The sequence below is a fragment of the Scyliorhinus torazame genome, chromosome 4, assembly GCF_047496885.1.
Source record: "Scyliorhinus torazame isolate Kashiwa2021f chromosome 4, sScyTor2.1, whole genome shotgun sequence".
Taxonomy (NCBI): Eukaryota; Metazoa; Chordata; class Chondrichthyes; order Carcharhiniformes; family Scyliorhinidae; genus Scyliorhinus; species Scyliorhinus torazame.
This window is the reverse complement of record NC_092710.1, coordinates 313,181,920-313,209,400: the sequence shown is the minus strand read 5'-3', so window position 1 is coordinate 313,209,400 and position 27,481 is coordinate 313,181,920. Positions and strand designations below refer to the sequence as shown.

General features: G+C 47.2%; 1 long non-coding RNA gene across 7 annotated transcripts in view; it reads left to right on the top strand.

Annotated features, from left to right (window-relative positions):
- The window catches only part of LOC140411075 (uncharacterized), a 655,969-nt gene that overhangs the window by 103,553 nt on the left and 524,935 nt on the right, over nt 1–27,481 (top strand). For all 7 annotated transcript variants that reach the window (XR_011940809.1, XR_011940807.1, XR_011940806.1 and 4 more), the window contains exon 2: nt 3,734–3,765. This is a non-coding gene — a long non-coding RNA (uncharacterized lncRNA). The remainder of the gene's footprint in view (nt 1–3,733; nt 3,766–27,481) is intronic.

Below are 27,481 nucleotides of genomic sequence, written 5' to 3'. Positions count from 1 at the left end.
CTCTACCCGGCAACACACAATAGTTGGGCCTACCTTAAAAGAGGTTTACACAACCACCCCTCCCCTTCACCTGTTGTATTTGCGTGCTATTCTTCTTTCTCCAGCGTTGACATGGGCTGCTGAGCCTTTTATACTGTAGGCTAGACTGCCTATTCTAGGCCGCTTCATGATTCTGACACAAAGAAGAGTCGTCGGTTTGAGTTGCGCCGGGGCAGCCCCCGCCCCTCCCACTAGCGGCTGCCCCCGCCCCTCCCACTAGCGGCTGCCCCTGCCTCCCTTTAACTTTCCACCTCCAGCAACTCCCAAGTCTTAGCAGAATGGCTGAGTTGGCAAAGCCTGCTTAAACTCCAAAGTGAGTTTATGTTCTGTGGTGTACTGGTAATCATAGTTACTGTTGTCCTTGGAAACCTTTTAACAAGTTGGTTTAAAAAGTGGGATGCAATATCAGCTGCCGACCCCCATGCTCGTCCATTTAATAAGGTTCTTCGGATAATCAGTTCCTCTTGACTTTGATTTTCTTCCAAATTTTAAACTTAAAAAATAAGCTGGATACCAACCCTAATGCAGACGGTGCTCTCCCACTGACAGTTATATGACACGCTACCCCAGGACATTGGTAGAAGAATCCACATCATGCCGCTCGTGTTTATTTTTTCGAGTTGATCCAGTGACAATCCAAGTACATTCGACTATGGGGGACAGACTGCTGAGTCAGCTGATCTCTTGAATCAGCTCTTTCAAAGGGCTGATATAGGAAAGATGGGCCAAATGGCCTCCTCCTGCAATGTAGTGTGTGTGTGTGTGTGTTTGTGTGTGCATGAGTACGAATGTTGGATGATTCAGTCTGTACTTGCATTGCCTTCTGATGCTCACCTTGGCCCAGGAGTGAATAATGGCTTCTTGTTTAAGGTAACAGAAGGGAACTGGCGAGTGTGGAAATGAACTCCAGCCCTCACAAAGAGAGAAAATTGGCAACAAAAATAAATAATCCACATGTTTAAGTGTATTTAGAGAAGTTTGTTCATTGTTCCATTGAGTAGTTAATTTATGTTTACAACTATTGGCCTTCTTTGTTCTCCTGGGAAGAAGGGAAGACCAAACATGTGTATATTTGGTTGCTTTAGTGCAGCTGGTCTGCTGCCCAGAGTAACATGACCACCAATCTTCCCATACATCCACTTGTTCTCCCCATACATCTGAATAAGTGCTTGGCCTCTACCAGAGTCTTATTCTTTACTTACTACAGACATGGCCAGATTTAAGAAGTTTATTACTTGGGGAAATCACACAGATGAGAAGAAATTCTTGCATTTATAAAGTGCATTTCATGACCACAGTATGTTTCAAAGTATTTACAGCTAATTAAGTCATTTTAAAGTGTAGTCGTCGTTGTCAAGTAAGAAATGTGACAGCTGATTTACACACAGTGTGGTCCCATACATAGCCATGGGATAATGACCAGGTTATCTGTTTTAGCTGATTGAGGGATAATCATTGGTTAGAGCATCGGAGAGAACTCCACTGCTCCTCTTTGAATACGGCCGTGGGATCTTTTACGTCCACTGGTGACGACCTTGGTTTGATATCCCACCCAAAAGCCAGCAGTTACCTCTGGCAGTGCAACACTCCCTCAGTACTGAACCGTATTACCAGCCCAGATTTTGTGCTCAAGTTGCAGAGTGGGACTTCTACCCATACCTTCAGAACATAGAACATACAGTGCAGAAGGAGGCCATTCAGCTCATCGAGTCTGCACCGACCCACTTAAGCCCTCACTTCCACCCTATCCCCGTTAACCCAATAACCCCTCCTAACCTTTTTGGTCACTAAGGGCAATTCATCATGGCCAATTCACCTAACCTGCACGTCTTTGGACTGTGGGAGGAAACCGGAGCACCCAGAGGAAACCCACACAGACACGGGGAGAACGTGCAGACTCCGCACAGATAGTGACCCAGCGGAGACTTGGGACCCTGGCGCTGTGAAGCCACAATGTTATCCACTTGTGCTACCGTGCTGCCCTGTGCTTCGATCTAGATGCAATCCACTAAGCCATGGCTGATGCCTATAATCTGCTTCTTCAAGAAGGCAGCCTCACACCGGGACCTTTTCACCAATTGCAGTTTTTCACATTGACCGAGCAGCTTGCTGTCTTCTCAGTTCGGCTTTACATTCAAGTTCATTGATTGAGTGCTGATGGTTCATGTTAGTCCCACCACTTTCATTGACCGGAGAGCAACTTGCTGCTGACAGAACAAGTTGTGTCAATCGGCTGTGTGTTGTAAGTGGGTATTGGGGCTGTAACTGGTAATTGTCATGCCATCACAATTCTGAAATCTGTCTTATGAAGAGAAATTGGACAAACTGGACCTGTATGCTCTAGAGTTTTGAAGAATGAGAGGTGACTTCATTGAAACCTACAAAAACGTAACGGAATAGACAGGGTGTATGTAGGTAAGATGTTTCTCTTGGTTCGGGAGTCTAGAATCAGGGGGCACAATTTCAAAATAAGGGGAAGCTACTTAGGACCGAGATGAGGAGAAATATCTTTACATTGAAGTGTTTGAATCTTTGGAATTCTCTAACCCAGAGGGTTGTGGAAGCTCAGTCATTAAGTATGTTCAAGGTAGAGATATTGAGCGATATCTGATTCACAATAATGTAAAGGGTTATGGGGATAATAGTGCAAAAGGCATTGAAGTGTCCGAAAAGCCATGATTGTATTGAACGGTGGAGCAGGCTTGACGGGCTGAATGGCCTACTCCTGTTCCTATGTTCCCATTCAAATTTGAAACCCAGCCTGGCTAGCAGCTCGGCATTTGAAGGTGGCTTGAAGAGCTGAGAGGTTACTATTGTGGAGGGTAAGATTTATTAATAATATAGAACAGCAGAAGATACAATAAAATGTTGCTATCAAAACAACCTCTGATTTCTGGAACAAATATAAAGAAGAATTTGAAGTGCCTGCTAATTTACCATTTATTTTTAAAACAAAAGAACAGTGTTGCACATTCAAATTGTTCTTAGCAGATGCATAAACCTGGCTTATTCATGTAAATCAATTAAAGCAATAATGTTCTCATTAGATACCAGTAGAGCAAGGTGATTTATTGAGACTCTGTTTAATATTTCATATGTAAGATTCTGTAAAGTCCAATTGGACTTTCTCATTGTCAGACGTGCATCATTCACAAACTCCAGACGTCCAAAAGTGCTTTTGAAGTGTGAGCTTTAATGTGGAAAATGCAGCAGCCAAAATGTGCACAGCAAATAATAATAAATAAATAATACTACCCATCACTTGCCAGGTTGCTGCAAGCGGTGGCACTTTAACATTACCAAGAACGAGGGCACCACGGTGGCACAGTGGTTAGCATTGCTATTTACGGCGCTGAGGACCCGGGTTCAAATCCCGGCCCTGGGTCACTGTCCATGAGGAGTTTGCACATTCTCCCCGTGTCTGTGTGGGTTTCACCCCAACAACTCAAAGAGGTGCAGGGTGGGTGAATTGGCCACGCTAAATTGCCCCTTAATTGGAAAAAATAATTGGGTACTCTAAATTTATTTAAAAAAAAACATTCCCAAGAGCTATTAGATTCAATTCACCTTTTAAAAAGAAGTCGTGCTCGAAATAAAGTTTGAGAGAGGATAGGGCTTAATGACGCCATATTTTATCCAAAGTCCTTGCGGCGATGTGGTTTCTAATTTGTGTTTTTGCATGTTTCTGTTGCAGGATGATGGACGGTGAATGGAGCAGAACGTGAGGTAGGCAGTCTCATGTTACGCAAACTGCAATGCCAGAGACAGCATTTAACCATTTGCTGAGTATTTTCCGTCCAAAGCATTTAACTGTGCAGTGGTCGGGTAGCAAAGCCCTAACATTCTGATACACGCTGAAAGAAAAGTAGAAGGCAATTCGCTGGTATCGCAGAATGTCCTCCTCGTCAGGTTTTTTTGTTGAAGAAATTGCTAAATGTTGTAAGCTTTTCATATCATAGAATTATAGAATTTACAGTGCAGAAGGAGGCCATTTGGCCCATTGAATCTGCACTGGCTCTTGGAAAGAGCACCCTACCCAAGGTCAACACCTTCACCCTATCCCCATAACCCAGTAACCCCACCCAACACTAAGGGCAATTTTGGACACTAAGGGCAATTTAGCATGGCCAATTCACCTAACCTGCACATCTTTGGACTGTGGGAGGAAACCGGAGCACCCAGAGGAAACCCACGCACACACGGGGAGGATGTGCAGACTCCGTACAGACAGTGACCCAAGCCGGGACCCTGGAGCTGTGAAGCAATTGCGCTATCCACAATGCTACCATGCTGCCCCTACAAATCGTATACAAGGTATACAATGTAACTACATAACACCAGCATCCGGTGAAGCATACAGGAGTGTAGTGTTAATGAGGTCAGTCCATAAGAGGGTCGTTTAGGAGTCTGGTAACAGCGAGGAAGAAGCTGTTTTTGAGTCTGTTCATGCGTGACCCGGGGCCGGGATAAAATCCGGGTCCAAGGTGCCATGAGGCAGCAACGCTGACCACTGCGCCACCGTGCCACCCCTACAAATCGAAAGATAGCGGGCATGCCTGTTGGTGAAGAGTGGAATAGGGCGATGGCCCCTCGGGTCGGGTTTGCTTCAAAATCTGGAATCGCCACCACCTTGGGGCAAGTATGGCGTGCACGGGATCATAGCTCCCAACTGTGGTGGTAGGCAGCATGGTTTTGTGCAGGGAAGGTCGTGTCTTACAAACCTAATAGAGTTCTTTGAGGAAGTGACAACGTTAATTGATGAGGGAAGGGCTGTAGATGTCATATACATGGACTTCAGTAAGGCGTTTGATAAAGTTTCCCATGGCAGGTTGATGGAAAAAGTGAAGTCGTATGGGGTTCAGGGTGTACTAGCTAGATGGATAAAGAACTGGCTGGGCAACAGGAGCCAGAGAGTAGTGGTGGAAAGGAATGTCTCAAAATGGAGAAAGGTGACTTGTGGTGTTCCACAGGGATCCGTGCTCGGACCACTGTTGTTTGTGATATACATAAATGATCTGGACGAAGGTATAGGTGGTCTGATTGGCAAGTTTGCAGATGATACTAAGATTGGTGGAGTTGCAGATAGCGAGGAGGACTGTCAGAGAATACAGCTAAATATAGATAGATTGGAGAGTTGGGCAGAGAAATGGCAGATGGAGTTCAATCCAGGCAAATGCAAGGTGATGCATTTTGGAAGATCTAATTCAAGAGCGGGCTATACAGTCAATGGAAGAGTCCTGGGGAAAATTGATGTACAGAGAGATCTGGGAGTTCAGGTCCATTGTACCCTGAAGGTGGCAACGCAGGTCGATAGAGCGGTCAAGAAGGCATACAGCATGCTTGCCTTCATCGGACGGGGTATTGAGTACAAGAGTCGGCAGGTCATGTTACCGTTGTATAGGACTTTGTTTAGGCCACATTTGGAATACTGCGTGCAATTCTGGTCGCCACATTACCAGAAGGATGTGGATCCTATATTGATAGGATGTGGTGGTGGGGCGGCGGGGTGGGGGCGGGGGTGGGGGTGGGGGGGGGGGCTGGATATGTATGTGTGTGTGAGCGGGGTGCCCAGTTAATGTATTTGAATGGAGGTTTCTGGCCAGATTATAGTGGCAGAGAGGGAGCAACCCTAAGAAAATTTCCCAGCTTCCCTCATGGTACCCCAGTGGATTATATTGACACAGTTTGAAGCCTCCATTAGTATGCTCGAGTCAATACACCACTGTAACCAACTCACTGACTGCATTTCTTATGGCTCTTCTCTAATGATGTTCCAAAGAGATTGCGATATTATGAATGATTTTTAAAGGCAGAAGTGGCAGAATTTTATTTTGTGGACAGAGGTATCCTTGGATGACAGTGAGAAGAAGGGAGCATTCTTGATGATATTGGTTGGGGGAAGAATGTTAGGCACGAGAACACTTCCTCAGCTTAATGCCACTTTTTGCTATTCATCAAAAGGATGTGGGTTCATTGGCTAGATCAGCATTTATTGCCCATCCTTAATTGCCATTGCAGTCCAAGTGGTGTAGATTTGTAACAGCCGTTTGGACAGGCCAATGAGCTTGATGTTTTGTCCGAAAGCTAACTTTTCCGAGAGTGCAGCCACTCCCGCACAGGAGTGTCAACCCAAGCCCCAAGTGCAGCTTATGTCCACAACTGCAGGTCTCGGCGGTGAGAGTGCTACCCAATAAGCCAAACTGCCACTTCCACGGCAGGGTTTGGAAATAAAGCAGGGTGGGGAACAGCCAGTAGGCCACTGATTCTCGTTGTGTACAGCAGTGCTGGTACAAGGACAGATCTGTTTTAACCTGTGAGAAAGCAGTCAGAATATTACTGAGGCAAAGATTTCACAAAGGTTAAACATTGGAACCCCAATAAGGTGGGCGGTTCTCAAATATTACGCGAGTGCGAGAGGGCAGTATTATGTTTGCTAAATTAATAGATAATTTGGAAAAATGTCATTCAGTGACATAGGGCTAAATGTTTGTGAAATCTACAGGTGATCAAATAATGTTGGATGCGAGATTGGGTGGGTTTGATGGTGAAGGTTTGATAGCTTTTTCTCAACTTTTACCCTTTTATATCCTCACACAGAGTTCTTTACGTTCTTCTCATGTTTTCATGCTCCAGGGATAGGAGATAATTTCCTTGTTATTTCTGTTCATTTTTGCAAGGCGAAAAGTCATCTTGTGAAAGTCTGTTGTTAATGCACGGGGATTTGCAAAAAAGAGGTGTTTCTTCCTGAGGTGACAGTAATATTGAGCTTGTTTTGTACTAAGGCGGTGAAGCGTGTGGGAATTCAGATCCCAAGAGAAGATGTGTGGGCAAAGCTCTAAGTTGGTAATACATTTCTTGTGAATGGCACAGTGATTAATGTGAGGGAAAGATGTTCTGCTTTGGCCACATACAGGCTGTTTGTGTACAGTTCGGTTACTGCTGCCAACACGTAGGGTCCAGTTTGGCTTTGCTCCTGCACTCGCTCTTTTGAGACACTCTGACATCAAAGGTGCTGTTGTGCATGGGTTTTGGCCACAAAGACTGGTGGGGTAAATAGAAATTCCTATGCATTTCCTTCAGGATTCTTAGGTTCCTGAGAATCCTGCATGAAATAGAAGCGCATAGCTGATCCCAAAGCGTAGCAAATATTACAATCCAAGAGTCATAGCTCCCTCTAGGGTTTAACCTGATGAGGGACTTAGTTCAATTTCTTGATGTGGTTTGTATAAATGGGCACGATTTAACAGCCTTGTCACGCCTCAAGATCGAACCGGCTAGCTCCCATTGGCGGATTCCGGGACTCACCGAGGCGCAGCGAGAAGCCAGTAATCACCACTTAAAGGCCAATCTGCATCTCATTAATGAGATGGTTGCTATTTCCAATCGCCTCCTGGGATCGAACTGGCTCACTAGCGAGAGGTCCTGCAAGCGCCGATCACATAGAACATAGAACAGTACAGCACAGTACAGGCCCTTCAGCCCACAATGTGCAGACCATTTATCCTGATCTAAGATGAACCTAACCTACACCCCTTCAATTTACTGCTGTCCATGTCCCTGTAAGAGTCGCTTAAATGTCCCCAATGACTCTGACTCCACCACCTCTGCTGGCAGTGCATTCCACACACCCACCACTCTCTGTGTAAAGTACCTACCTCTGACATCTCCCCTATTCCTTCCTCCAATTAACTTAAAATTATGCCCCCTCGTGACAGCCATTTCCACCCTGGGAAAAAGTCTCTGGCTATCCACTCTATCCATGCCTCTCATCACCTTGTACACCTCTATCAAGTCACTTCTCTGCCTTCTTCGCTCCAGTGAGAAAAGCCCTAGCTCTCTCACCCTTTCTTCATAAGACATGCCCTCCAGTCCAGGCAGCACCCTGGTAAATCTCCTCTGTACCCTCTCCAAAACATCCACATCCTTCCTATAATGAGGCGACCAGAACTGGACACAATATTCCAAGTGTGGTCTAACTAGAATTTTATAAAGCTGCAGCAAAATCTTGCGGCTCTTAAACTCAATTCCCCTGTTAATGAAAGCCAACACACCATACGCCTTCTTAACAACCCTATCAACCTGGGTGGCAACTTTGAGGGATCTATGTACGTGGACCCCAAGATCCCTCTGTTCCTCCACACTTCCAAGAATCCTGCCTTTAACCCTGTATTCAGCATTCAAATTCGACCTTCCAAAATGAATCACTTCACATTTATCAAGGTTGAACTCCATCTGCCACTTCTCAGCCCAGCCCTGTCAATGTCCTGTTGTAACCTATAACAACCCTCAACACTATCTAAAACTCCACCAACCTTTGTGTCATCGGCAAACTTACTAACCCACCCTTCCACTTCCTCATCCAAGTCATTTCTAAAAACCACAAAGAGCAGAGGTCGCAGAACAGATCCTTGCGGGACACCACTGGTCACCGACCTCCAGGCGGAATACTTTCCATCCACTACCACTCGCTGTCTTCTTTCGGCCAGCCAATTCTGTATCCAGACAGCCAAATTTCCCTGAATCCCATGCCCCCTAACTTTATGAATGAGCCTACCATGGGGAACCTTATCAAATGCCTGACGAAATCCATACACACCACACCCACTGCCCGACCTTTATCAATGTGTCTTGTCACATCCTCAAAGAATTTAATGAGGCTTGTGAGGCATGACCTGCCCCTCACAAAGCCATGCTGACTATCTTTAATCAAACTATGTTTTTCTAAATAATCATAAATCCTATCTCTCAGAATCCTTTCCAATATTTTGCTCACCACAGACGTAAGGCTGATGGATCTGTAATCCCAGGGATTTCCCTATTCTCTTTCTTCAATAGGGGAACAACATTCGCCTCCTTCCAATCATCTGGTACTACTCCAGTGGAGAGTGAGGACACTAAGATCATCGCCAACGGCGCAGCAATCTCCTCCCTCGCTTCCCGTAGTAACCATGGGTATATCCCGTCAGGCCCAGGGAACTTATCTATCCTGATGCTTTTCAAAATTTCCAGCACATCCTCCTTCTTAATATCAACCTGTTCGAGTGTATTAACCTGGTTCACCCTGTTTTCATGGGCAACAAGGTCCCTCTCTCTAGTGAATACTGAAGCAAAGTATTCATTTAGGGCCTCCCCATCTCTTCAGACTCTAGGTACAAATTCCCTCCACTATCCCTGATCGGCCCTACTCTCACTCTGATCATCCTCTTATTTCTCACATAAGTGTAGAACGCCTTGGGGTTTTCCATAATGCTTCCCACCAAGGCTTTTTCATGCCCCCTTCTAGCTCTCCTCAGTCCATTTTTGAGTTCCTTCCTGGCTACCTTGTAACCCTCTGGAGCCGAGTCAGATCCTTGCTTCCTCAACCTTATGTAAGCTTCCTTCTTCCTCTTGACTAGAAGCTCCACTTCTCTTCTCATCCAAGGCTCCTTCACCTTACCATTCCTTCCTCATCTCAGTGGGACAAAACTATCCAGCACTCGCAGCAAGTGCTCCTTAAACAATCCCCACATTACTGTTGTGCATTTCCCCAAGAACAATTGTTCCCACTTTATGCTCCTCAGCTCCTGTTCTAATAGCAGTACAATTTCCCCTCCCCCAATTAAATACCTTCCCATACTGTGTGTTCCTATTCCTCTCCACAACTATGGTAAAGGTCAAGGAGTTGTGGTCACTGTCACCGAAATGCTCTCCCACCGAGACATCTGACACCTGGCGACACCTGGCCGGGTTTGTTGCCGAGCACCAAATCCAATATGGCCTCCCCCCTAGTCGGCCTATCTACATATTGAGTAAGGAATCCTTCCTGTACACACCTGACAAAATCTGCTCCATCTAAACCATTTGCACTAAGGAGGTTCCAGTCAATATTAGGGAAGTTGAATTCACCCATGACAACAACTCTGCTACTTCTGCACCTTTCCAAGATCTGCCGCCCAATCTGTTCCTCTATCTCTTTGCTGGTATTGGGGGGGTCTATAGAAAACTCCCAAAAAAGTGACTGCGCCTTTCTTGTTTCTGACTTCCACCCATACTGACTCAGTAGACAAACCCTCCTCAACTACCTCCTTTCTGCAGCTGTGATGCACTCCCTAATTAACAGGGCCACTCCCCATCCTCTTTTACCTCCCTCCCTATTCTTCTTAAAACATAGTACGAAGTCTTACAACACCAGGTTAAAGTCCAACAGGTTTGTTTCGATGTCACTAGCTTTCAGAGCGCTGCTCCTTCCTCAGGTGAATGAAGAGGTATGTTCCAGAAACACATATATAGACAAATTCAAAGATGCCAAACAATGCTAGGAATGCGACCATTAGCAGGTGATTAAATCTTTACAGATTCAGAGATGGGGTAACCCCAGGTTAAAGAGGTGTGAATTGTATCAAGCCAGGACAGTTGGTAGGATTTTGCAGGCCAGATGGTGGGGGATAATGTAATGCGACATGAATCCCAGGTCCCGGTTGAGGCCACACTCATGTGTGCGGAACTTGGCTATAAGTTTCTGCTCGGCGATTCTGCGTTGTCGCGCGTCCTGAAGGCCGCCTTGGAGAACGCTTACCCGGAGATCAGAGGCTGAATGCCCTTGACTGCTGAAGTGTTCCCCGACTGGAAGGGAACATTCCTGCCTGGTGATTGTTGCGCGATGTCCGTTCATTCGTTGTCGCAGCGTCTGCATGGTCTCACCAATGTACCACGCTTCGGGACATCCTTTCCTGCAGCGTATGAGGTAGACAACGTTGGCCGAGTCGCACGAGTATGTACCGGCATACCTGGTGGGTGGTGTTCTCACGTGTCATAGTGGTATCCATGTCGATGATCTGGCACGTCTTGCAGAGATTGCCATGGCAGGGTTGTGTGGTGTCGTGGTCACTGTTCTGAAGACTGGGTAGTTTGCTGCAAACAATGGTTCGTTTGAGGTTGCGCGGTTGTTTGAAGGCAAGTAGTAGGGGTGTGGGGATGACCTTGGCAAGATGTTCATCGTCATCAATGACGTGTTGAAGGCTGTGAAGAAGATAACGTAGTTTCTCCGCTCCGGGGAAGTACTGGACGACGAAGGGTATTCTGTCAGTTGTGTCCCATGTTTGTCTTCTGAGGAGGTCGGTCCGGTTTTTCGCTGTGGCGCGTTGGAACTGTCGCTCGATGAGTCGAGTGCCATATCCCGTTCGTACGAGGGCATCTTTCAACGTCTGTAGATGTCTGTTACGCTCCTCCTCGTCTGAGCAGATCCTGTGTATACGGAGCGCTTGTCCATAGGGGATGGCTTCTTTAATGTGTTTAGGGTGGAAGCTGGAGAAGTGGAGCATCATGAGGTTATCCGTGGGTTTGCGGTAAAGCGAAGTGCTGAGGTGACCGTCCTTGATGGAGACGAGTGTGTCCAAGAATGCAACTGATTTTGGAGAGTAGTCCATGGTGAGTCTGATGGGTGGATGGAACTTATTAATGTCATCGTGTAGTCGTTTCAGTGATTCTTCGCCGTGGGTCCAAAGGAAAAAAATGTCATCGATGTATCTGGTGTATAACGTCAGTTGAAGGTCCTGTGCGGTGAGTAGGTCCTGTTCAAACTTGTGCATGAAGATGTTGGCGTATTGGGGTGCGAATTTGGTCCCCATGGCTGTTCCTTGCGTCTGGATGAAGAACTTGTTGTCGAAGGTGAAGCATTGTTTGGCATCTTTGAATTTGTCTATATATGTGTTTCTGGAACATACCTCTTCATTCACCTGAGGAAGGAGCAGCGCTCTGAAAGCTAGTGACATCGAAACAAAGCTGTTGGACTTTAACCTGGTGTTGTAAGCCTTCGTACTGTGCTCACCCCAGTCCAACGCCGGCATCTCCACATCATTCTTAAAACATCTAAACCCTGGAACATCTAACAACCATTCCTGCCCCTGTGAAATCCATGTCTCTGTAATGGCCACAACATCGTAGTTCCAAGTACTGATCCATGCTCTAAGTTCATCTCCCTTATTCCTGACACTCCTTGCATTGAAACAGACACACTTTAACCCATTCCACTGAGTGCAACTTTGCCCTATCAACTGTCTATCCTTCCTCACAGACTTGCTGCATACTATTTCTGCCTGTTCAACAGCTACCCTAACCTCAGATCCACAGCTCCAGTTCCCATCCCCCTGCCAAACTAGTTTAAACTCTCCCGAAGAGCTCTAGCAAACCTCCCACCCAAGATATTGGTGTCCCTCCAGTTTAGGTGCAATCTGTCCTTCATGTACAGGTCCAACCTTCCCCAGATGATATCCCAGTGATCCACATATCTGAAGCCTTCCCTCCTGCACCAGCCCTGCAGCCACGTGTTCAGCTGCACTCGCTCTCTGTTCCTTGCCTCACTTGCACGTGGCTCCGGTAGCAATCCTGAGATCACTACTCTGCTTGTCCTGCTCTTTAGCTTCCAACCTAACTCCCTTAAATTTTATATCCTCATCCCTTTTCTTAGCTATGTCGCTGGTGCCTATGTGCACCACAACTTCTGGTTGCTCCCCCTCCCCCTTAAGAATCCTGTAGACTCCATCCGAGACATCCCTGGCCCTAGCACCCGGGAGGCAACATACCTTCCGGGGGTCTCGCTCGCGACAACAGAATCTTCTATCTATTCCCCTAACTATTGAATCTCCTATCACTATTGCTTTTCTATTCTGCCCCCTTCCCTTCTGAGCCACAGAGCCAGACTCAGTGCCAGAGACCTGGCTGCTAGGGCCTTCCCCCAGTAGGTCATCCCCCCAACAGCATCCAAAACGGTATACTTGTTTTGAAGTGAAACGGCCACGAGGGATCCCTGCACTGTCTGCCCATTCATTTTCTTTCCCCTGACTGTAAACCAGCTACTCTTGTCCTGTACCTTGGGTGTGGTTACCTCCCTGTAACTCTTCTCTATTACCCCCCTCTGCCTCCCGGATGATCCGAAGTTCACCCAGCTCCAGCTCCAGTTCCCTAACACGGTCTCTGAGGAGCTGGAGTTGCAGTACACTTCCCGCCGGTATAGTCAGTGGGGACACCGGTGGTATCCCTCACCACCCCCATCCTACAGGAGGAGCATGCAACTGCCCGAGTCTCCACCCCCTCTTAGCTTACAGAATATAGCTGCCCTGTGGACCAACTGGAACTCTGCCAGTCTTGAGAAAATAAAGTTCGCCCTTAGAGGGCCAATGTTAGGGTTCGCCCGGAGGTGGCAGCCGTTTGTCGAGTTTTACACGGAAAATTAAATGTCAGCAGAGGCAGGAATCTAGGGGGGGTTAGGTTATTGTTTCTGTGTTGGGGTGTGAGGAACGTGTCAGGGATGGAAATGCCTTATATGCTATGTCCATGTTATTATTATAAAAACTATAAATACCCGAATAAAATGTTTTTTAAAAAAAACAAATGAGGACCAGGCAGAGCAGCTTTTGAAGGCTCTCAGGCTGCTGGTGGCCCTTGGATGGTCAAAGATAGGGCAGGGTAGCACTCTGGCTCTCCCCTGACCTTAGTTAGGCCACACTTGGAGTATAGTGTTCAATTCTGGTCGCCACACTACCAGAAGTATGTGGAGGCTTTAGAGAGGGGGCAGAAGAGATTTACCAGAATGTTGCCTGGTATGGAGGGCATTAGCTATGAGGAGCGATTGAATAAACTCGGTTTGTTCTCACTGGAACGAAGGAGGTTGAGGGGCGACCTGATAGAGGTATACAAAATTATGAGGGACATAGACAGAGTGGATAGTCAGAGGCTTTTCCCCAGGGTAGAGGGGTCAATTACTAGGGGGCATAGGTTTAAGGTGAGAGGGGCAAGGTTTAGAGTAGATGTACGAGGCAAGTTTTTTACGCAGAGGGTAGTGGGTGCCTGGAACTCGCTACCGGAGGAGGTAGTGGAAGCAGGGACGATAGGGACATTTAAGGGGCATCTTGACAAATATATGAATAGGATGGGGATAGAAGGATACGGACCCAGGAAGATTGTAGTTTAGTCGGGCAGCATGGTCGGCACGGGCTTGGAGGGCCGAAGGGCCTGTTCCTGTGCTGTACATTTCTTTGTTCTTTGTTCTTTGACACCCAGACACTTTGGCATTGCCTGGCAGGCACCTTAGCATTTCCACCCAGAGCACCAAGGTGGCACTGCCAGGGTGTCGGAGCAGCAGTGCCCAGGTGTGTGGGTACCAAGGTGGCACTGCCATGGGTCAGGGTCAGAGGGGAGCGATGCCAGTGAAAGGTGGGGTGAGGGGGGGTATGGAGTGGGGGTTGAAGGGCAGGTATGAAGGGAGGTTGGGGGTGTGAAGGGTGGAGGTCCCAGAAAGTGGGGTGGGTATGAAAGATGGTGAGGGACGGCCTGTAAAGGGGGGGGGGGGGGGGCTAGCGACCCCGCAGTGGGGTGTCTGCATTTGAGGGGTTTGGGGTAGGGAGTGACATTGCCCCATGGGTGAGGGATGTGAGGAAAGCTCACAATAATACCAGGCACCCTTTCAAAATGACAGCCCAATCTTGGAGGAGCCGGTCTGACCAGGGACAGCTCCCCTGTAATGAAAATAATGAGCTGGCCCAGCGAGGAACTTGCAAGGGCCCATAAAAATGACTAAGTGTCTTTCGATAGCGGGCAGGAGCTTGCCAACGCGGCCATCGAGGAGCTCACAGGAAACCTTCGAAGTTGCCCCATTAAATTGCGCCCAATGTGTTTATTTTAGAATTTTGTTTTTTCGAAGAGTGATATAAGCCCAAGATAAAGCAACTGGGGTCTTAGGTTTTGAAAATAAATATTTCTATTTTATAGAGTGCCTTTCACAACCTCAGGATATCCCAAAGCGCTTGACAGCCAATGAAACAAGTTGAAGTGTAGTCATTTTGTAATGTAGGAAACACGGTAGCCAAATTGCACACAGCAAGGCCTCGCAAACAGCAACGTGATCATGAGCAGATCATGGCTTTTTCAATGATGCTGGTTGAGGGCTAAATCATGGGGAGCATTCAGCTACAACTCTTCACGATAGTGACATGAGATCTTAAATGTCCACTTGAGTGGGAAGGTATTGGCGGTTTAACATCACACCTGAGTTATGGCACGTGCAACTTTGCAGCACTAATTCTGCACTGAGGGTGTCAGCCTAGATTGTGTGTTCAAACTCGTGAACTGCAACTCAAACAACTAACTTGCAGTTAATTAGTTAATTGGATTAGGCCAGTTTTCAGAGGCTAGATTCACAGTATAAAAGTGATCCCCTACAGTGCAGACTTTGTTTGCACTGAGTGCTGAATTTGGTGCATTTGAGTGCTATAGTGAGAGTTTGGTGATTGAGAGAGTGCAGAATTTGGTGCATTTGAGTGCTATAGTGAGAGTTTGGTGACTGAGGGAGTGCTGAATTTGGTGCATTTGAGTGCTATAGTGAGAGTTTGGTGACTGAGGGAGTGCTGAATTTGGTGCATTTGAGTGCTATAGTGAGAGTTTGGTGACTGAGGGAGTGCTGAATTTGGTGCATTTGAGTGCTATAGTGAGAGTTTGGTGACTGAGGGAGTTACGTGAGGAGGGAGTAAGGTGCTCCTTTCATTTTCTTTCCTACATTTCCGCAAAGAGTGAGAAGAGAGCCAGGAGTTTACAGAGAGTGCAGCTGACTGGGAGCAGAGTCGGAGGGCGGAGATCCAGTTGGTCCACAGGGCAGCTATATTCTGTAAGGTAAGAGGGGATGGAGGCTAGGCCAGTTGCATGCTCCTCCTGTAGGATGTGGGTGGTGAGGGATACCACGGGTGTCCCCGCTGACTATACCTGCGGGAAGTGCACCCAACTCCAGCTCCTCAAAGACTGTGTTAGGGAACTGGAGCTGAAGCTGGATGAACTTTGGATCATCCGGGAGGCAGAGGGGGGATAGAGAAGAGTTACAGGGAGGTAACCACACCCAAGGTACAGGACAAGAATAGCTGGGTTACAGTCAGGGGAAAAAGAAAACCAGGCAGACAGTGCAGGGATCCCTCGTGGCTGTTCCCCTTCAAAACATGTATACCGTTTTGGATGCTGTTGGGGGGGATGACCTACCGGGGAAAGACCCTAGCGGCCAGGTCTCTGGCACTGAGTCTGGCTCTGGGGCTCAGAAGGGAAGGGGGAGAATAGAAAAGTAATAGTTGTAGGAGTTTCAATGGTTAGGGGAATAGATAGGAGATTCTGTGGTCGCGAGCGAGACTCCCAGAAGGTATGTTGCCTCCCGGGTGCCAGGGCCAGGCATGTCTCGGATCGTGTCTTCAGGATCCTTAAGGGGGAGGGGGAGCAGCCAGAAGTCGTGGTGCACATTGGTACCAATGACGTAGGTAGGAAAAGGAGAGTGGAGGTAATAAATGAGTTTAGGGAGTTAGGCTGGAAGTTAAGAGCCAGGTCAGACAGAGTTGTCATCTCTGGTTTGTTGCCGGTGCCACGTGATAGCGAGGCTAGGAATAGGGAGAGAGTGCAGCTGAACACGTAGCTGCAGGAATGGTGTAGGAGGAGGGCTTCAGGTATTTGGATAATTGGAGCGCATTCTGGGGAAGGTGGGACCTGTACAAGCAGGATGGGTTGCACCTGAACCAGAGGGGCACCAATATCCTGGGAGGGAGATTTTCTAGTACTCTTCGGGAGGGTTTAAACTAATTTGGCAGGGCAATGGGAACCGGATTTGTAGTCCAGCAACTAAGGTAGCCGATATTCAGGATGCCAAAGCATGTAATGAGGCAGTGGGGAAGGGAACACTGACAAAGGAGAGTACTTGCAGGCACGGAGATGTGTAGAAGTGTGTATACTTCAACGCAAGAAGCATCAGGAATAAGGTGGGTGAACTTAAGGCATGGATCGGTGCTTGGGACTACGATGTGGTGGCCATCACGGAAACTTGGATAGAAGAGGGGCAGAAATGGTTGTTGGAGGTCCCTGGTTATAGATGTTTCAATAAGATTAGGGAGGGTGGTAAAAGAGGTGGGGGGGGGGGGTGGCATTGTTAATTAGAGATAGTATAACAGCTGCAGAAAGGCAGTTCGAGGAGTATCAGCCTACTGAGGTAGTATGAGTTGAAGTCAGAAATAGGAAAGGAGCAGTCACCTTGTTAGGAGTTTTCTATAGGCCCCCCAATAGTAACAGAGATGTGGAGGAACAGATTGGGAAACAGATTTTGGAAAGGTGCAGAAGTCATAGGGTAGTAGTTATGGGCGACTTTAACTTCCCAAATATTGAGTGGAAACTCTTTAGATCAAATAGTTTGGATGGGGTGGTGTTTGTGCAGTGTGTCCAGGAAGCTTTTCTAACACAGTATGTAGATTGTCCGACCAGAGGAGGGGCAAGATTGGATTTAGTACTTGGTAATGAACCAGGGCAAGTGATAGATTTGTTAGTGGGGGAGCATTTTGGAGATAGTGACCACAATTAGAACATAGAACATAGAACGATACAGCGCAGTACAGGCCCTTCGGCCCTCAATGTTGCACCGAAACAAAAGCCATCTAACCTACACTATGCCATTATCATCCATATGCTTATCCAATAAACTTTTAAATGCCCTCAATGTTGGTGAGTTCACTACTGTTGCAGGTAGGGCATTCCACGGCCTCACCACTCTTTGCGTAAAGAACCTACCTCTGACCTCTGTCCTATATCTATTACCCCTCAGTTTAAAGCTATGTCCCCTCGTGCCAGCCATTTCCATCCGCGGGAGAAGGCTCTCACTGTCCACCCTATCTAACCCCCTTATCATTTTGTATGCCTCTATTAAGTCTCCTCTTAACCTTCTTCTCTCCAACGAAAACAACCTCAAGTCCATCAGCCTTTCCTCATAAGATTTTCCCTCCATACCAGGCAACATCCTGGTAAATCTCCTCTGCACCCGCTCCAAAGCTTCCACGTCCTTCCTATAATGCGGTGACCAGAACTGTACGCAATACTCCAAATGCGGCCGTACCAGAGTTTTGTACAGCTGCAACATGACCTCATGACTCCGGAACTCAATCCCTCTACCAATAAAGGCCAACACTCCATAGGCCTTCTTCACAACCCTATCAACCTGGGTGGCAACTTTCAGGGATCTATGTACAAGGACACCTAGATCCCTCTGCTCATCCACACTTCCAAGAACTTTACCATTAGCCAAATATTCCGCATTCCTGTTATTCCTTCCAAAGTGAATCACCTCACACTTCTCTACATTAAACTCCATTTGCCACCTCTCAGCCCAGCACTGCAGCTTATCTATATCCCTCTGTAACCTGCTACTTCCATCCACACTATCGACAACACCACCGACTTTAGTGTCGTCTGCAAATATACTCACCCACCCTTCTGCGCCCTCCTCTAGGTCATTGATAAAAATGACAAACAGCAACGGCCCCAGAACAGATCCTTGTGGTACGCCACTTGTAACTGAACTCCATTCTGAACATTTCCCATCAACCACCACCCTCTGTCTTCTTTCAGCTAGCCAATTTCTGATCCACATCTCTAAATCACCCTCAATCCCCAGCCTCCGTATTTTCTGCAATAGCCTACTGTGGGGAACCTTATCAAATGCTTTACTGAAATCCATATACACCACATCAACTGCTCTACCCCCGTCTACCTGTTCAGTCACCTTCTCAAAGAACTCGATAAGGTTTGTGAGGCATGACCTACCCTTCACAAAGCCATGCTGACTATCCCTGATCATATTATTCCTATCTAGATGATTATAAATCTTGTCTCTTATAATCCCCTCCAAGACTTTACCCACTACAGACGTGAGGCTCACCGGTCTATAGTTGCCGGGGTTGTCTCTACTCCCCTTTTTGAACAAAGGGACCACATTTGCTATCCTCCAGTCCTCTGGCACTATTCCTGTAGCCAATGATGACATAAATATCAAAGCCAAAGGCCCAGCAATCCCAGAAATTCTGTGACTTTCACTTTAATAATGGAGAGGGATAGGTGCGTGCAACAGGGCAAGGTTTACAATTGGGGGAAGGGTAAATACGATGTTGTCAGACAAGAATTGAAGTGCATAAGTTGGGAACATAGGCTGTCAGGGAAGGACACAAGTGAAATGTGGAACTTGTTCAAGGAACAGGTACTACGTGTCCTTGATATGTATGTCCCTGTCAGGCAGGGAAGAGATGGTCGAGTGAGGGAACCATGGTTGACAAGAGAGGTTGAATGTCTTGTTAAGAGGAAAAAGGAGGCTTATGTAAGGCTGAGGAAACAAGGTTCAGACAGGGCGTTGGAGGGATACAAGATAGCCAGGAGGGAACTGAAGAAAGGGATTAGGAGAGCTAAGAGAGGGCATGAACAATCTTTGGCGGGTAGGATCAAGGAAAACCCCAAGGCCTTTTACACATATGTGAGAAATATGAGAATGACTAGAGCGAGGGTAGGTCCGATCAAGGACAGTAGCGGGAGATTGTGTATTGAGTGTGAAGAGGTAGGAGAGGTCTTGAACGAGTACTTTTCTTCTGTATTTACAAATGAGAGGGGCCATATTGTTGGAGAGGACAGTGTGAAACAGACTGGTAAGCTCGAGGAAATACTTGTTCGGAAGGAAGATGTGTTGGGCATTTTGAAAAACTTGAGGATAGACAAGTCCATCGGGCCTGATGGGATTTATCCAAGGATTCTATGGCAAGCACGAGATGAAATTGCAGAGCCGTTGGTAATGATCTTTTCGTCCTCACTGTCAACAGGGGTGGTACCAGGGGATTGGAGAGTGGCGAATGTCGTGCCCCTGTTCAAAAAAGGGACTAGGGATAACCCTGGGAATTACAGGCCAGTTAGTCTTACTTCGGTGGTAGGCAAAGTCATGGAAAGGGTACTGAAGGATAGGATTTCTGAGCATCTGGAAAGACACAGCTTGATTAGGGATAGTCAGCACGGATTTGTGAGGGGTAGGTCTTGCCTTACAAGCCTTATTGAATTCTTTGAAGAGGTGACCAAGCATGTGGATGAAGGTAAAGCAGTGGATGTACTGTACATGGATTTTAGTAAGGCATTTGATAAGGTTCCCCACGGTAGGCTTCTGCAGAAAGTAAGGAGGCATGGGATAGTGGGAAATTTGGCCAGTTGGATCGCGAACTGGCTAACGGATAGAAATCAGAGAGTGGTGGTGGATGGCAAATATTCAGCCTGGTTCCCAGTTACCAGTGGCGTACCGCAGGGATGAGTTCTGGGTCCTCTGTGGTTTGTGATTTTCATTAATGACTGGGATGAGGGAATTGAAGGGTGGGTCAGTAAATTTGCAGACGATACGAAGATTGTTGGAGTTGTGGATAGTGAGGAAGGCTGTTGTCGGCTGCAAAGAGACATAGATAGGATGCAGAGCTGGGCTGAGAAGTGGCAGATGGAGTTTAACCCTGAAAAGTGTGAGGTTGTCCATTTTGGAAGGACAAATATGAATGCGGAATAGAGGGTTAACAGTAGGGTTCTTTGCAATGTGGAGGAGCAGAGAGATCTTGGGGTCTATGTTCATACATCTTTGAAAGTTGCCACTCAAGTGGATAGAGCTGTGAAGAAGGCCTATGGTGTGCTCGCGTTCATTAACAGAGGGATTGAATTTAAGAGCCGCGAGGTGATGATGCAGCTGTACAAAACTTTGGTGAGGCCACACTGTGTACAGTTCTGGTCGCCTCATTTTAGGAAGGATGTGGCAGCTTTGGAAAAGGTGCAAAGGAGATTTACCAGGATGTTGCCTGGAATGGAGAGTAGGTCTTACGAGGAAAGGTTGAGGGTGCTAGGCCTTTTCTCATTAAAACGGAGAAGGATAAGGGGCGACTTAATAGAGGTTTATAAGATGATCAGGGGAATAGATAGAGTAGACAGTCAGAGACTTTTTCCCCGGGTGGAACAAACCATTACAAGGGGACATAAATTTAAGGTGAATGGTGGAAGATATAGGGGGATGTCAGAGGTAGGTTCTTTACCCAGAGAGTAGTGGGGGCACGGAATGCACTGCCTGTGGAAGTAGTTGAGTCGGAAACATTAGGGACCTTCAAGCAGCTATTGGATAGGTACATGGATTACGGTAAAATGATATTGTGTAGATTTATTTGTTCTTAAGGGCAGCACGGTAGCATTGTGGATAGCACAATTGCTTCACAGCTCCAGGGTCCCAGGTTCGATTCCGGCTTGGGTCACTGTCTGTGCGGAGTCTGCACATCCTCCCCGTGTCTGCGTGGGTTTCCTCCGGGTGCTCCGGTTTCCTCCCACAGTCCAAAGATGTGCAGGTTAGGTGGATTGGCCATGATAAATTGCCCTTAGTGTCCAAAATTGCCCTTAGTGTTGGGTGGAGGTGTTGACTTTGGGTAGGGTGCTCTTTCCAAGAGCCGGTGCAGACTCAATGGGCCGAATGGCCTCCTTCTGCACTGTAAATTCTATGATAATCTATGATTAATCTAGGACAAAGGTTCGGCACAACCTCGTGGGCTGAAGGGCCTGTTCTGTGCTGTATTTTTCTATGTTCTATGTTCTAACTTCTAAAGTGTGACTCAGTGGAGGAGTACAAGGAACTGACAAGTAGTAATGCAGCCCAGTGAAGTGTGTATCACAGTCAAGCAGAAAACGGAATCATAAGGTGTTAGTGGAAAACAATCCAAAATTGCACAAGATAGAGATGCTTCTGAAACCAGTGAAAATATCTGTGAATACCACTAGTGTGATGAGTAACTCCTTTATCTCCTTTATCTCTGGTCTGTGCTGAGTCAGTGGATTTTGGGTTGTGGTGGTGATGTTACAACTGGCTGTTCACCGCTGCTGAGCATCTCCATCGGCGGGATCCTTCACCGGCAGCGCACCTACGCCCACGGGTTTCCTGGCGCCGTGGATGGCCACAATGGGAAACCCTATTGGCTGGCTGCCGGAACGGAGAATCCCACTGCCAGCGGGAATGCGCTGCGCTGCGCTGGAAAACCGGGTCGGCGGGACGGTGAATCCCGACCATTAAATGTGGGTTAATCATCGGAGCATGTGACCAAGTGGAGATAAGAAACCTAAGAGCAGATCTGATAAAATCTTAGGACGCGATCGAATGGCCTTGTTGCGCCCGACTTAGTGACGCGACGAGGCTGTTAAATCTTGCGAGAGGCCTCACACGAGATTTGCGACGCTTGGAACGCTTCACAAGATCTCACGGAGTCTCGCGAGACGTTGCGATCTGGGGCGAGATACAGATTAACATCTTTAAGTGAGCCATTAAGCTCATTTAAATATGTCTGCGCCCGATTCTCCCGAGGCCCAGAAACTAATGATCGTGTCTGGGAGACTTTGCCATGGCATTGTTCAGTACTGGTCCTCAGAAATGTGGACTAGGCACAGCGGCACCATCAGAGACCCCCAGGTGGCTGGGCTCTGGGAAGGGTGGTACCCTGGCACTCCCACTGGCACCCAGGCACCTTGGCACTGCCAGCAGAGTATTTAGGTACTGCACCCAGACGCCCTGGCTGTGCCACTCTGACACTACCAGGGTGCCCAGGTGGCACTGCCAGACTGGAAGGGGCATCCCAGGGTGCCAGGCCGGCAGTGCCAAGGTTCCTGGGTGCTAGGTTTCCATGCCCTGGATCGGGCCCGGGGATGCCCTGTCCTTAAAGAGGGTACTCGAGGACCCCATAAGAGGAAAGTTGGGGCAGTGGAGGGTCACTCTCAGGCGCCGAGAAAGACCCCGCTATACGTGCCCAAAACGGGACTCTGTTGTTTGCGTTAAATTGCGCCCATGGAATCACAGATTGGATAGATGTTTAAAATCATGAGGGGACTGGACAAAGCAGGTAGGGAGAAACTGTTTGCACTCATTAAAGGATCCAGAACGGAGGGCACAGGTTTAAAGTAATTTGCAAAAGAAGCGGCGAATATGATTGGAGAAAATACTTTTTCACATAGCGAGTGGTTGGGGTCTGTAATGCACGGCCTGGAAGTGTGGTGGAGGCAGATTCAATTCAGGCATCAAGAGGATATTAGATGATTATTTGAATAGAAATAATGTGCAGGGGTATCGGGAAAAGGCAGGGGAATGATACTAAGTCACAATGTTCACTTTCAGATCTGGTGCAGACACGATGGGCTGAATGGCCTCCTTCTGCGGTATAACAATTCTGTGATTCTGTACAGTAGTCAGCTTTTTATATCATGATTCTCATATAAACTTTTAATTTTTTTTGTGGGATGTGGGCGTCGCTGGCTAGGCCAGCATTATTATTGCCCATCCCTAATTGCCCCTGAGAAGATGATGATGAACCACCTTCTTGAAGCACTGCAGTCCATGTGGAGTAGATACACCCACAGTGTTGTTTGGGAGGAAGTGCCAAGAATTTGACCCAGCGACAGTGAAGGAACGACAATCTATTTACAAGTCAGGATGGTGAGTGGCTTGGAGGGCAATCGCAGGTCGTGGCGTTCCCATGCACCTGCGCACTTGTCCTACTCGATGACATTGGTGGCAGGTTTGGAAGGTGCTGCCAAAGGAGTATTGGTGAGTTGCTGCAGCACATCTTATGAATGGTACACACGTCTGCTACTGTGCATTGGTGGTGGAGGGAGTGGATGGTGGAGGTGGTGGAGAGAATCAGGCATGCTGCTTTGTCCTGGATGGCGTTGAGCTTCTTGAGTGTTGTTGGACCTGCACTCACCCAGGCAATCCAAGTATTCCATCACACTCCTGACTTTTGACTTGTAGATGGACAGGCTTTGGGGAGTCCGGGGAGATGAGTTACTTGCTGCAGGATTCCCAACCTCTGACATGCTCTTGTAACTACAGTATTTCAATGGCTGGTGCCTTTCACTTTGTGGCCAATCGTAACCCTCAGGAGGTTGATAGTGGAAATTCAGTGATAGTAATGCCATTGAATGTCATGGGGAGATGGTGGGGTTCTCTTTTGTTCGAGAAAAATAAGTTAATACTAGAGAGGCAACATGGCTTTGTCAAGGGCAGGTCATGTCTCACAGATTTAATTGAGATCTTTGACGAGGTGACACAGGCACTGGATGAAGGTAGTGTCATGGATGTTGTATATTTGGGTTTACAGAAAGCATTTGCAACAGTGCCATAAGGCAGGTTGGTTAGGAACTACAGAGGGTAGTGGGTGCCTGGAACCCGCTACCGGAGGAGGTGGTGGAAGCAGGGACGATAGTGACATTTAAGGGGCATCTTGACAAATACATGAATAGGATGGGAATAGAGGGATATGGACCCAGGAAGTGTAGAAGACTGTAGTTTAGTCGGGCAGCATGGTTGGCACGGGCTTGGAGGGCCGAAGGGCCTGTTCCTGTGCTGTACATTTCTTTGTTCTTTGTACTTACAGCATCCTTGGGTTTATAAATAGAGGCATAGAGTATGAAAGCAAGGAAGTGATGCTACACCTCTACAAATCATTGGTTAGACCACATTTGGAGTATTGTTCAATTCTGGGCACCTTATTTAAGGAAGGATGTTAAAGCCCTAGAGGGAATGCAGAGGAGACTTACTAGACTGATACCAGGAATGAGGAATTTTAGATAAAAGGAAAGATTGGAGAAATTGGGCTTGTTCTCCTTAGAGCAGAGAAGATTAAGACCTAACCTTATAGAGGTGTTCAGAATTCTGAACAATTTTGACAGGCTAAAGAAGGATATTCAGTTTCCACTAATTAGTAAGTCAGTGACTAGAGGCCATAATTTCAAGATGGTCAGCAAGAGAGTTCGGAGTGAGATGAGGAGAAACTTCTTTTACTCAGAGTTTGGAGTGCGCAGCCTGGGAGAGTGGTGGAGGCGGATTCCATAGGAGGTTGCAAAACAGAGCTGGGTATATATTTGAAAGTGATGAATTTAGAGAGCTAAGGAGATAGGGCTGGGGAATGGGACTAGCCATGTTGCTCTTTTGGGAGCCGGCGCAGACACGATGGGCCGAATGGACTCCTGTGTTGTAAATAACAAACAAACAAACTAAGATGGCCATTGCCTGGAACTTGTGTGGTGTGAATTTTACTTTCCACTAAACCGTCCAAGCCTGAGTGTTGTCTAGGTCTTGCTGTGTATGGACATGGACTGCTTCAGTATCTGAGGAGTCACGAAGTGCTGAACATTGTGTAATCATCAGTGAACATCCCTACTTCTGACCTTATGATGGAAGGGAGGTCACTGATGAAGCAGCTGAAGATGATTAGGCCTAGGACACTAACCAGAGGAACTCCTGCAGTGATGCCCTGGAGCTGAGATGATTGACCTCCAACCACCACAACCATCTTCCTTTGGGTCAGGTATGACTCCAACCAATGGAGAGTTTTGCCCCTGAAATGGTAATAAATTCACTCACTTCAGTTTTGCTAGGGCTACTGATGCCATACTCGGTCAAACGCTGCCTTGATGTGAAAGGCAGTCACTCTCACCTCACCTCTGGAGTTGAGCTCTTTTGTCCATGTTTGAACTAACGCAGTAATGAGGCCAGGGGCTTTGTGGCCCTGGCAGAACCCAAACTCTGTGTCAGTGAGCAGGTGAGTAAGTGCCGCTCGATAGCACTGTCAATGACCCCTTCCAACACTTGCCTGATGACGAGGCAGTAATTCGCCGGGTTAGATTTGTCCCTTTTGTGGACAGGATATACCTGGGCAATTTTCCACATTGCTGGGAGGGTGTCAGTGTCTTGACTGTTTGAAACAGCTTGGCTATGGGCACAGCTAGTTCTGGAACACAAGTCTTTAGTACCACTGCTTAAGTGTTGGCAGGGCCCATAAGCTTGGCAGTACCCAGTGTGCCTTCGGCTGTTGCAGTGAATCAAATTGACTACAGACTGGCATCTGTGATGCTGGCAATCTTTGGAGGAGGCCGAGGTGGATCATCCACCTGGCACTTCAGGCCGAAGAATATTGCAAATGCTTCAGCCTTGACCTTTGCACTTCGGTGCTGGGCTCCTCCATCATTGAAGATGGGGCTCTTTGTGGAGCCTCCTCCTCTTGTTAATTGCTTAATTGTCGAGCACCATTCACAACTGAATGTGGCAGGACCACAGACCTTAGATATGATCCGTCGGTTGTGGGATCTCTTATTGCATGCTACTTTTGCTTTTTGGCACACAAGTAGTCCTGTGTTGTAGTCTCACCAGGTTGTCACCTCATTTATAGGTGTGCCTAGAGCTGCTCCTGGCCTGCCCTCCTGCACTCTGCATTGAATCAAATGTAAATCTTCCAACTTTATGCTTGAAAACATTCAACTTTAGAAATGATTAAAGTCCCGCCCACGGCAAAGCTCCTAGCTGCAATAAACTCTGACCTTTTTAAAAGATGTTCGATGTTGCCTCGGATACCGCACTACTAACGATTGCACCAATCCAACAGGACCCGATGTTGCACGAAGGAAGCTGATGTGCGCTGCGCAGTGAGCTGTGAAACATGATGACACTGCGGGTGACAATAGCGCACACTGATGATGCAGGAAATGCGATGATGTGAGAAAATATTTTGACTGGAAATCGGGAACTTTAACAGGGAAACAGAACTTGAGACATACATCACTTTATAGTGAATCAACTTAAATCGGCGCAACTTAAAACAAGGATTTACTGTAACTGTAGCTTAATTGGTTTTTGATTTTCGTGAAAATGTAAGAAAAATACTAACCAGATCTAAATATCCTTGTTTATTGTGGGCGCACGGTAGCACAGTGGTTAGCATAGTTGCTTCACAGCTCCAGGGTCCCAGGGTCGATTCCCAGCTTGGGTCACTGGCTGTGCGGAGTCTGTATGTTCTCCCTGTGTCCGGTTTCCTCCCACAGTCCAAGGATGTGCAGGTTAGGTGGATTGGCCATGCTAATTTGCCCTTGGCGTCCAAAAAAGTTAAGTGGGGTTACTGGGTTACAGGGATAGGGTGGAAGTGTGGGCTTGGGAAGGGTGCTCTTTCCAAGGGCTGGTGCAGACTCGATTAGCCGAATGGCCTCCTTCTGCACTGTAAATTCTATGATTCTATGATTCCTAGTGTCCAAAAAGGTTAGGTTGGGTTACGGGGATAGGGTGGAGGTGTGGGCTTAAGTAGGGTGCTCTTTCCAAGGGCCGGTGCAGCCTCAATGGGCCGAATGGCCTCCTTCTGCACTGTAAATTCTATGATTTCAGGAATATTGTGCAGTAATGTCACGTATTTCTGCAGAGATCTAACAAAGTTGGTTTATAACTCTCATTTTCGGGGCTTTTCAGAACCGATATGCAAATACGAAAGGGACATATCTGCATATTTTGATAGCTGCAAAGGTCTTCAATCAGAAATAGTAACTTTTTTTTATAGCCTCTGAAAAGGTCATTGTTAACATACATTTTTAGATTTTTAAAAAAGGGTATTTGGATATGTAAAAAAAATGAGTTTTTGATCATGCAGTTTCCTGTCATGTTCCTCTTTGAGTTTGCGCTTCCCTGTGGGAAACACCTGGCCTATGCTTGTCTCATCTCTTTCGCATTCCCTCCTTACCGCCGTCACCTTCATGCCGTTCCCATTCCCATGAAACAAAACTCAAATCAGTAACTAGGAGAGCCACAAGTGCAAATCTGTCTTGT